Genomic DNA, 7,485 nt, shown 5'->3' with positions numbered 1-7,485 from the left:
ATTTTATGGCACTTATTGATATGTTTGGATTTAGGTCTATCATTTTATTATTCATTTTCCATTTTCCCCCTCTTTTTCATTCCTCTGCCTTCTTTCCTGCCTTCTTTTAGGTTATTTGAATATTTTTTAGTATTCCATTTTAATTTACTGTGTTTTGACAATATCTCTTTGTATAAAGTTTTTAGTGGTTGTTCTAGGGATTACGATATACATACTGAACTTCATAGTCTATTTAAAATTAATATTTTACTACTTCAAGTGGAAATAAAAACCTTACTCCATATAGGTCCCTTTACCTTTGCCCTTTATATTATAATTATCTTATACATTACATCTACACACATTGAAAACCCCATCAGACACTGATTTTTTTTGCTTTCAAATATCAAGCATATTTTTTTTAAAGATTTTATTTATTTATTTGACAGACAGGGATAGCGAGAGAGGGAACACAAGCAGGGGGAGCGGGAGAGGGAGAAGCAGGCTTCCCGCGGAGCAGGGAGCCCGATGCGGGGCTCGATCCCAGGACCCTGGGATCGCGACCTGAGCCGAAGGCAGACGCTTGACGACTGAGCCACCCAGGCGCCCTATCAAGCTTATTTTTAAAAACTCAAGAGAAAAAGAATGGTCTATTATATTTACCCAGATGCTTATCATTTTTGTTGCTTTTCCTTCATTCCTGATGTTCTAGCTTTCATTTTGGTGTCATTTCCCTTCTCTGAAGAACTTCCTTTAGCCGTTCTTTTAGAGCATGTCAACTGGCCATGAATTCTCTTACTTTTCCTTCTTCTGAGAATGTCTTTATTTTGTCTTCATTCCTGGAGGTTATTTTTACTGGATAGAAAATTCTGGCTTGATAGTTCCTTTTTTCAACACCTTAAAAATGTTGTGCCACCTCCTCTGGGCTTCAGGTTTCTTTTTTCTTTCTTTTTCTTTTTTTTTAAGATTTTATGTATGTATGGGGTGCCTGGGTGGCTCAGTTGGTTAAGCGACTGCCTTCAGCTCAGGTCATGATCCTGGAGTCCTGGGATCGAGTCCTGCATCAGGGTCCCTGCTCAGCGGGGTGTCTGCTTCTCCCTCTGACCCTCTCTCCTCTCATGCTCTCTATCTCATTCTCTCTCTCAAATAAATAAAGTCTTTAAAAAAAAGATTTTATGTATGTATTATTTATTTGAGAGAGAGAGAACATGAGCGAGGAGAGGGGCAGAGGGAAAGAGAGAGAGAATTTCAAGCAGACTCCTGCTGAGTGCGGGGTTGATCCCATGACCCCAAGATCATGACCTGAGCCCCCAAGATCACGACCTGAGCCGAAATAAAGAGTTAGATGCTTAACTGACTGCACCACCCAGGTGCCCCTGGCCTTCATGGTTTCTGACGAGATTTCAACATTCATTCAAATCATTGCTTCTCTGTTAGGAATGTGTTATTTTTGTCTGGCCACGTGGAAGATTTAGTTTCTTTAGTTTTCAGCAGCTTTATTATGATGTATATGGGGATAAAATTCTTTGGCTTTATCTGGTTTGGAGTTCACAGAGCTTTTTGCATATGTAGATTTATGTCCTTTGCCAAATTTGGGGAGTTTTCAGCTGTTATTACTTCAAACATTTTTTCCAGCTCTGCACCCTTTTTTATATCTGGAAGTCTGATGGAACAAATGCTGGACTTTTTTTTATTGTTCCACAGGTCCCTGGGGATCTTTTTGGGTTTTATTTTTTCTCACTGTTTTCCAGACCTATTTTTACTCATTGTTATGTTCACTTACTTTTCTCTCTGTCATCTCTGTTCTGTTTTGGAATATCCAGTGAGTTTTTAATTTCTGGGTTTTCTTACTTTCCAGTCCTAACATTTCCATTTTATTATTCTCTGTATTTTCTATTTCCTTACTGAACGTTTCTAGTTATCCATTTGTTCCAAGGGTGTTTACAATTCTTAGAGCATTTTTATAATAGCTGCTTTAAAGTCTGTGTCACGATTCCAATATCTAAGTTATCTTGGTATTGACATGTGTTAACTGTCTTTATTTGTGAGTTGAGATTTTCCTTACTCACATGCCAATTAATTATTCATCTGCCAAGTTTAAGAATATATGTTAAACGTTTTGAATATTAGGCTATGAAACTCTGGCTCTTGTTTAAATCATATGAAGAATGTTGATATTTTTGTATTAGTATGCATTTGACCTAATTAGATTCAGGCCATAAGTTTTCCAAACCACTCTTGTGGACTGTGGTTAGAATTTCATTTCAATTTTCAGACTTTGCAATGGTGTTCAGATCTATTCCACATGTGCGCCACCCAGTGGACAGTCTGGGACCTGGACGGTGGAAAATTCGGTTCTCAAAAGTTAGGTGCTGATTAAGACCACGTCAACCTAATTACAGCTGAGGGCTGAGCCCAGGGGTTTGTAAACAATTTTACAGGGTCACTTCCCCAAGCTGCTCCCTCTCTGTGATTTCCCTTGTACTGTTCACTTCCCTGAGATTCCTCTTTTTGGTTCTCCACCAGAAAGCTAGAGCTTTGCCTAGCCTACTCTGTCTGCCATGCACTTTCGTAACTGTGCCCATGTCTGAGGCCAAGTGGCAGGATAACCAGAGGATAAAAAATAATGAACTCATTGCCAGTTCAGTGCTTCATATTTTTTGGTCTTCCCCAATTTGCCTGCCACTATTTACTCTCCAGAGTCCTCAAATAGCTTCTGCTCCATGCACTCTGGCTAGGTTTTATGGCTGCATTCAGTGGGAAAGACCAGGAGGAATGTGCTTACTCCATCTCACTCCCACTCATGGTTTTTTCAACTATATTCATGAATGATTTTGCCTGTAATTTTCCTTTCTCTTACTGTCTGTTTTGGATTTTGTATCAAGACCGTGCTTACCATAAAACCAGTTGGAGTGTATTCTCTTTTTTAAAATTCTCTAGAAGAATTTGTGAAGACAAGAAGTTTCACTGATGAAGGCAAATGGAGTTTTCTTTGTGGGAAGGATTTTGGTTTATTAAACTGGTTTTACTAGTTATAGGAATATTTAATTCTATTTCTCCTTGTGTTATTTTTAAGTTACATTTTCTAGGAATTTTTCATTTAAACTTTCAAAGTTATTAACATACAATTGTTTGTATGTCTTCCTTTTTTAAAAAGATTTTATTTATTTATTTGACAGAGAGAGAGCGCAAGCAGGGAGAGTGGCAGGCAGAGGGAGAGGGAGAAGCAGACTCCCCACTGAGCGAGGAGTCTGATGCAGGACTCGATCCCAGGACCCTGGGATCATGACCTGAGCTGAAGGCAGACACTTAACCAACTGAGCCACCCAGGCGCCCCTGTATATCTTCTTTTGAACTTTATAATGTGTTTAAATTTTCAGTGACCCCATTTTTATTCCAGATTTTGAATTAAAAAAAGTATCATTCTCACATAGGTGTCTTTATGACTTTGGATAGGCAATGGTTTCTTAGATATTACTCCAAAAACACAAATAACCATCATCAAATTAAAAAAAAAAAAGTGTGCCTCAAAGGACACCATCAAGAATGTGAAAAGACACAATTGAGAAAATATTTGGAAAGCATATATCTGACAAGGAATTTGTATTTAGAATACATAAAGAACTCTTACAACTCAACAATAAAAAGCAAAAAAAAAAAAAAAGAAAAATTAAAAGATGGGCAAAGGATCTGAATAGACATTTCCTCAAAAAAAGATGCACAGATGGCAAATAAGTCCATGACAAGATGTTCAGTATCATACGCCTTCAATGAAATGCAAATCAAAACCATGAGATGCTTCTTCATACCCACCAGAATCACTATAATAAAAATAAGTGTTGGTGAGGATGTGGAAAAAAAAAAAAAAGGAAACCTTAGGGGCGCCTGGGTGGCTCAGTTGTTGAGCGTCTGCCTTCGGCTCAGGTCATGATCCCAGGGTCCTGGGATCGAGCCCTGCATCAGGCTCCCTGCTCCGCGGGAAGCCTGTTTCTCCCTCTCCCACTCCCCCTGCTTGTGTTCCCTCTCTCGCTGTGTCTCTGTCAAATAAATAAATAAAATCTTTAAAAAAATGTTGGTGGGAATATAAAATGGTTTAACAGCTTTGGAAAACAGTATGATAATTTCTCAAATGATTAAACGTGGAGTTACCGTATGACCTAGTAAAATATATGGGGTATATTCCCCATTAATTTCATTTTAGGTTTATATACTCAAGAGAAATGAAAACATATGCATAAAAAACTTGTACATGAGTGTTCATACATAATAGTCAAAAAGTAGAAACAACTCAAATGTCCATCAACTGATAAATGGATAAATGAGATATATCCACACAATGGCATATTATTCAATCATCAAAAGAAACAAAGTATTGATATGTACTATAACATGGACAACCATTGTAACTATTATGCTAAGTGAAAGAGGCTAGTCACAAAGAACCACCTATTGTATAATTCCATTTTCATGAAATGTCCATATTAGGCAAACTTATAGAGACAAAAAGTAGAAACTTAGTGCCTAGAGTTAGAGGGTTTGAGAAGATGGAGTGTAAAATTTCTTTGGGGGTAATGAAAATAGTGGTGATGGATGCACAACTCTGTGAATATGCTAAAAGCCATTGAATTGTACACTTTATGTGGGTGAATTGTATGGGATGTGAAATATATCTCAATAAAACTATTAAAAGATACCATGCCTCTGTCTTGGTCATTCTTTCTTGGATTACTCACTCTGGAGAATGCCAATTTCCGTGTCCTAAGCAACATTTTGGAGAGGCTCATGTGGCAAGGAGCCAACAGCTCCTGCCAACAGCCATGTGAGTGACCTTGGAAGTGGTTATCCTATCCCCATCAAGATTTTAATGAGTGCAGACATTGCCAATAGATTGACTACAACCTCCTGAGAGAGCCCGAGTCAGAACCCCAGGTAAGCCTGCCCAGATTCCTGACCCTCAGAAACTGGGAAATAATAAAAGTTTGTTACCTTAAGGTGCTAAGTTTTAAGATAATTTGTTACACAGCAATAGATAATACAAGCCCATCTAGCTTTTTAAGACAGGAATTTCTAATAAAATTTTACATTTTATATTTAATAATTATGACATTTTCTGGTATATTTTGCTGTTTTGATTAAATATATACTACTAATAATTATGTCAATCCAAAACAGAATTTTAACAGAGCCTTATGGTTATGGGATATTTTCAAAAAGTCAATTATATTTATATTACATTGTTACAAAGAAGTATGATACATTGATCAATAGAAGTCTTTCAAGCTGGGGTGCCTGGGTAGCTCAGTTGGTTGAGTGTCCAACTCTTGATTTCTGCTCAGATCATGATCTCAGGGTTGTGGGATCAAGCCCTGCATGGGGCTTCACACTCAGTGCGAAGTCTACTTGTCTCTCTCCCTCTGCTCCTCCTTCTGCTCTCTATCTCTAAAATAAATAAAATCTTTAAAAAAAAAAGTCAAGCACAAAAACATTCTAATGGGATAGAATTTAGGGGCAATTGTTGGAATGACAGTATGTGTTCAAGGAGCGAAAGTAAGAATCTGAAATTTTTTTAGTGTTAATAAAAGGCTTTGCAATGTATTTTTTTTAATGGATGATAGTATCAAATCATGAAGACACCATTGGATACATTTAATGAGCAATGCAACAATTTTATTTAAATGGATCAATATTTACAATATATTAGAAATTACATCCTTGCAACTACGTTATGAAAAAATTAAGATGTCAATTTAAAAATGCACAAGAGGCCTGTCAATTTTTTTTAAATTGTTTTAGGGAGGGTATTTTTATTTTTTATTTAAATTCAATTAATTAACATATAATGTATTATTAGTTTCAGAGGTAGAGGTCAGTGATTCATCAGTCTTATATAATACCCAGTGCTCATTACATTTTGTTGGGAGGGTATTTTTTATCTTGCTTGGAGTTCATGGATTCTTAAAACTGTGGCTTGGTTTCATCAATTTTGGGAAATTCTTAGCCGTTTTATCTTCTAACACTGCTCCATTCTCTCCTCTCCTTCTAGCTAAAATTACATGTTTATGAAACCTATTCCTGGGGCAGGTGGGTGGCTCAGTCGGTTGAGCCTCCAACTCTTGGTTTTGGCTTAGGTCATAGCCTTGGGATCGTGGGATTGAGCCCTGCATCTGGCTCTGCCTGCAGCATGGATTCTGCTTGAGATTCTCTCCCTCTGTCTTCGCCCCCCCCCCCCCCGCCCACCGCTGCTCCCTTGTGAGCACATGCACACACTCTCTCTCTAAAATACATAAAAACTTAAGAAAAAAAAACCCAACACCTATCCCTCATATCCCATATGTTTTCTTATGTTCCTTTCTGTGTTCAGCCTCGATACTTTTCTGCTTATCTTCTGGTTCCCTAATTCTCTTTTCAGCCATGTCTAATCCACTCTGAAATTTATCCACCGAATTAATAACAGATACTATAAATTTTAGTTCTCACATTTTTAAACTGCTGAAATTCTCTATTTTAATTTCTTTAGCTCAATCACAGCTATTTTAAAACCTAGGTCTGATAAATCCATTATCTGAATCCTCTGGAATTTCTATTCTAAGTCTGTCTCTCACAATGTCTCTGAGCATGTTGTCTTTTCATGTTTATTTTTCGATGAATTTTTTTCTATTAGAATTTACTGTTGCTTCCAGCAGGCAGCTCTAGGCTAAAGACACTAGAAAGCCTGGATCATTTTAATTCAATCAAGGAATTACAGGACTCAAAGCTCTGCTTCAGTCGATTTTCATCTTGATCCCAACTAAAAACCTGGTAGTTAACAGGGTCCTTCCTTTTTGGTAAGCCCTCAACTATTTTCTCCTCCCAGCCTTGTTCCCCCACCCCAAAGATTTATTTATTTGAGAGAGAGCACGAGTGGGGTGAGGGGCAAAGAGAGAAACAGGCTCTCCGCTGAGCAGGGAGCCCGATTCAGGGCCCGATCCCAGGCGACTGGGATCACGACCCCAGCCAAAGGCAGACGCTTAACTGAGCCACCCGGGCGCCCCTCCTCCCAGCCTTGTTTACTGAAAGTTTTACTCAGCTTCTCAGCTCTTAGAACTAACAATCTCCTTGAGAGAAAAAGTGGCTTGAATGTTAGGATCATTTTTCTTGGCTTACCCTCCTCTCCTAGAACTTGGGCCCACAATTCCTCACTGCTTTGGTAGTCCTCTGATGCCTTCAGAGATTTTGAAAACTTCTTGCCCAGCTTTTCTGGTTATTTGCAGCAAAGAGTTGGCCGTAGGCAATTCTGCCCACCATTGCTAGAATTAGAGCCTTCTCTCCTAAATGTCAGACTGATTTCCAATATCCTGTTGAATGCCTCAATTATCTCACAGGTCCCTTGTGCTCAGTAAGAAGTCACCCTGAACTCTTCATCTCTTGCCTCATCCTACTCAACTGGCTTTTCCTGTCCTATTTCTGTTCGTGGTTTTCTAAGCTATAAATATTGTCTGTGGCGGCACCTGCGTGGCTCAGTCAAAC

Source organism: Zalophus californianus, chromosome 13, assembly GCF_009762305.2.
Source record: "Zalophus californianus isolate mZalCal1 chromosome 13, mZalCal1.pri.v2, whole genome shotgun sequence".
Classification (NCBI taxonomy): domain Eukaryota; kingdom Metazoa; phylum Chordata; class Mammalia; order Carnivora; family Otariidae; genus Zalophus; species Zalophus californianus.
Note: the sequence above shows the minus strand (reverse complement) of the source record.